This window comes from Amblyomma maculatum, chromosome 3 (assembly GCF_055883805.1).
Source record: "Amblyomma maculatum isolate TAMU_Amacu chromosome 3, ASM5588380v1, whole genome shotgun sequence".
Taxonomy (NCBI): domain Eukaryota; kingdom Metazoa; phylum Arthropoda; class Arachnida; order Ixodida; family Ixodidae; genus Amblyomma; species Amblyomma maculatum.
The window spans coordinates 144,729,714-144,734,650 of NC_139346.1; positions in this window are offsets into that span (position 1 = coordinate 144,729,714).

The following is a 4,937-nucleotide window of genomic DNA, read 5'->3' on the forward strand; positions in this document are numbered from 1 at the left end:
ACTTGAGCTATTCATAAAGGCACGTTGACGCATGCGTCAGTAATAATGTTGTTATTCCGTTTCGTCCTCATTTGTATAGCAAGCTAATTAAAGATCCACATTGCTTTCAAATTTAGCTTTCTGGCGAGTAGCGCTTCCCTTCTAAAGCGGGCTCCGTCATTATAATTGTATGTGGCAAAACAAATTTCAGCTTACGCTGTTCGTTGTCAACTGCCGAATGTCGATGTTAAGGTAGGCACTCAATGCCTGCGTGCTTATTTACTGACATGTGAGGCCATCTGGCGTCTTCAGGTCAATTATTGCCGACCTCACGTGCGCAGGAGAGCTACACTGCGTCAGCGGACACGCGTTGCAAGCATTGCCCGATATGTAGTACACAACAATCCGCTTTGTAAGATACGTGTGATCTTCGCATCGTCTTTATTAAGGTCATAAAATAAATTTCGGTGTTAAGGTCGTACCTCAATTTCACGATATCGTCAACTAATACAGAAAATAGCAGCCAACAATTTCGTCGTTCAGACGGTACCTTATGCATTAGGGAACGATAATTGTGACGTGGTATATGAGGGCGTTTGTACATTCGTGCAAATATCGCACAGAAAGCCCGGAATCGAAGGACAAAATTTGCTGACAGACACGTCGAAAATTTCGATGTTAAATGCATTCCCATGTTCAAATTAGAGCTACTTTGGGGCGGCCTGTGCAAGCAGGTTATTGCACAGTTGACATCTTGTACATGATAGAGCTGATTAATTATATCACTAACTAAATTACCTAATTAAAGTTTTGCCTCGCAGTGGTGGTTAATGCTTAGGCCCCCGGCTGCTGAGTCGGAGTGCTCGGTTTCGAAGCCGGCCACAGCGGCGGCGGAATTTCGACGGCAGCGCAAGCTAAAAGGCGTCCGTGTGTCGTACGATGTCCATGCACTTTAACGATAACTAGGTGGTCTAAGTTAAGCGGGAGCTTTCTACTACAGCGTGCCTCATATCTCTCTTATGACGTTGAGCACCACGTATTGCCCTTTAGCTTTTCCTTATTTTTGGCGTTAGGTGCCAAGGTTCTGTAGCGATATTTATGTCGTGAAAAAGAGAACGTTGTGGGAAACAGCAATCTAAGTGCCTGGAGTCCATATAGCCTGCGTGTAGAAGTGTGCCCCATATCAAAGCATTTCTTCACTCTCGCGTCAATGGCTGATTCGAAGTAGCAGAAGCTGTGTACTTGTTGTGGTCCCGGGCCGGCAAGAAACTGCTCAGATATCAACATCAATGCCGAATCTATATTTGTTTTAATGATTCTAAGGAATTGCAGTTTGCTCATGGAGCAACATCGCATTTGTTCTTCATTCGAGCCTTAAACACCTCGTCTTGAAAATCTTGGAAAATGGAATGTTTTATTCAAAGCAAGAGACATTTCCCCTGCTAACATGTTCGTGCTGAATCACTGGACGTAGAGGTACTGGCACTGAAGTGAACTAATTTAAGAAACCCAGAAAAACCATGCCTTACTGCGACGTCTCGTGGTACCCCTGGGTAGTGCGACATGGTTCGTAACTTGGAAGGGGGATTCCTTCCGCTCATTACAGGAAGCAGATTCGATCGGCTACAAGAAATATAGTAATTATTATATTGCTACTGACGAATTAAAACCTTGCACAATACATTGCGTACCAGCGCCTCATGTGACTAAAATATTACAGGGTAAGGAAAAAGTTCCACCCACCGTCACTGGCCAGTTTTCGAGATATATCCCGAAATAGCTCATTTATTCTCATTGAGATATTATGAAAGCGCTAGAAAGCAATAAATGTGTATAGGTGTTGAGGAAGCTTTGAGTATTGCGCTAGGTAAAGCTTATGTGCATTCAGCCAGTGGTAAATGAAAACTGATTTTTTTTCCCTCTAACACTAAGCAGCTGCAAGGAATAAAAACATGAACGCTGTCTTGTATTAAGGCGAAAACTTTTCTTGGTTCATGGACTGCGGAAATGTTTGCAGCCAGTGGTCGCACGAAATGGTATCAAGAAAAATTCTTGTCCACCGGGAATCGAGCCACCATGCCTCCGAATCCCAGTCGAGCGCGCAAAGCACCTCTACTAATATTTCCAGCGCAACAACAACACACAGTTAAAGAAACGACGAAATATTAGTAGCTATGCACCAACATGCCCCACAAAGTGTTTTACTGAAGCGCAAAGCACTACACTACACCAGGCTCAGAACCCAGTTGTATTTGTGTAGCGCGAAGATGATAGTAGCAATGACAATGACGATGCAGCTAGTGATAATGGTGGCAGTAGGGATAACAGTGACGGTGCATTTAGTTGATAATGGTGATAGTAGCAATTATGATGATGATGACAGTAGAGATGACAATGACGATTCAGTTAGTGGAAACAGTCCTAAAAACAGAAACAAGTGTGACAGATACTGCGCCTTTCCCTTCCTGTGAACCAACCAATGAACCAAAAGTGGCTTTCAGCGCACGTTAAAGGTCCCCAGATGGTCTAAATTGCTCCGTAAGCCTCCACTACAGCTCCTCTTTCTCTATTCCCCTTTCACTCCCACCTTCCTCCCTTTCCTTACGGCGCGGTTCAGGTGTCCACAGCAACAAGTGTTACAAATACTGCGCCTTTTATCTTCCTCTGAACCAATTATTTTTGCTCTTAGCCGACTCAAGCGCAGTACTGAAAATATATGACCCAACACCTTTTTGGCACTGATGCTCGGTTGCGCCGATTACACGATGGATCGACTCAGCGGGCAGCGAGGCTGTTCTCTTGCGCAACGTGAATTCAAAAACCACTCGCGGTTTGAGTTTTTAATTTCACGTCAGGATTAGCCAGAGAGCCAGCGGCGACATTTCAGCGTTAGGCTATGGGCTAAAGCACTAAATAAAACGCTAAACAAGCTGATGCACGAATAAGTGAACAAGGCTTGCTCCCCGGGGCTCTAGGGGTGGACTCAAGTTGTCACGGCGCATGGTCTCCCACTGAGATCGTCGAACGATTGTTTTGGTACTTCTGTGCATTTTCTTCACTTCGTCTCGCGTAGCCCCCCACCTGTACAACGCGATTCAACTTTGCAAGCAAAAAAATATTGCACATTGTGCCCGATAAGACGAAGGAGCACAGGAAATGCTAGTGCAGAACACCTCATTCCGCATTGGGCTGCCATTCAACTACGAAGGCAAAACAAAAGAACAGGCTTGGAGGGCATTCACAGACTAGAATTTCACACTGGCTCCAGAAGAGAAATGTCCAGCTGGCGCTGCAGTTGCAGATGATTCCTGTGAAGCAAGCACAGGATTGAAGTTCCCACGCTTAACCGTTCTTGGGTCCTAAGGCTCTTTCTCAGAGAGCTGAATTTGGGATGGGTGTATTCCTTTCAAGCTTCTAAATTCTGCTGTTTGGCTTGCAAGACATGGGCCTTCATTAACAGTTGGTAGCTCATTCCCCCGTTTGCAGGTCGCATTCCCAAAATCTGATACACTAATGTATTATAACTCCACTTCATCCTTATGCGTCCAGTGTTCTGACGCAACATATTAGGATAGCTCATAACGCAGTTCGCTACTTAATGTACAAAGCCTCTGAACTGGGCGCAGCGATGCGTGAGGTACTGCGCGTCTCGGACTAGGCTACGCTGAAGACACAGCGGCTACCTCCCAGGAACCAGAACAAAGACATGTCGCCAGAACGTTAAGCATGTGAGAAATCGAACTGACCTTGTCTAAACTAACTGTTCTTGGCCGCAAAAGAGACATCAACGTTAACTGCTTTTATATCCCTCATGTCAGAGCATCGTCACATGCAATCTTCCACAATTTGAACAGTTCAAAAACGTTCCGAAGTTCGTACAATCCTTCTGTGATCCATATGGCTCGGAAAGCAACGTAGCTTGACCTTGACATGTTTCGTTTCCGGGTCAAACTCCACGCATTGAAGCCCTTTTCCAAAAAGCTCTGCTTCATTACGAACTACTCCCGCAGGTAGCCATTCAGATGTAACATGCTTGTTATGGTCAAATGCAGATAATTTCACGAAAATATAAAATCTGTGCGAGTCCATCACAGACGTCAAAGCGGGACACGCATTACTCCTTAAAGCCGCTATTCAGAAAAGCTGTATTTAAAACACCATTACCGGCAGAAAGCCAAGGGAGGACAACTTGATACAAGTTGATAGTGTTTCCTGACCTTGGACGACCTTGGCCAACGGTCGATGTGCTGTGTGCAGCATTTCTATAAACAGCCGTTCATAACGGCTTCTTCTTCTACGAAGGCACGTTTCTAAGGCTTGGTTAAATTACCGCTTTATATGTGTATCGTGTGATAATTCACATAATGGTTAGCTTACGATTCTGCGCTAATCAGCATGTGATATTGGTAGCGAACTAGTTAAGTGAGTAATGATTAAGCTTATAGCGAAGTGCGCCTCGGTGTGTAATGGGTGTACGCGAAAGAATATGGGACTCCGTAATACGGCGAGAGAAGGACATACATTCAACTCCTACAAAGTCCACGCCCCGATTGAAAAGGCTCAACGTAAAAACCAAGTTCAGAAAAGCTAGTAACAGCGATAATGTAAGGCATTCAGCACCAAACATAGCAAAAATTCTTGGTTATTAACGTACGTATTTGCGTAGACTGTGACTGCGCACGTAACTCTGCGTCTGTGGGAGCATTCAGTTTTTGCTTAGAGGGACTCGCTGCTGACACTGTTATGACAATCCATCAAAGCTTACTGCACAAAGTATGCATTATGAAACGTTTTACTATACAAAGAAAGATTTGGTACCAGCACGTCGAGATTAAATAATATCAGCGAGAAGCTGTTCTACGTGTCAGTTGGAAAATAGTATAACTGCGTCAGCACGCCACAACTACCGACAGCGCGCTCTTGGAGCAGTGCCGAAGATTTCTGGTATGTACGGTCCC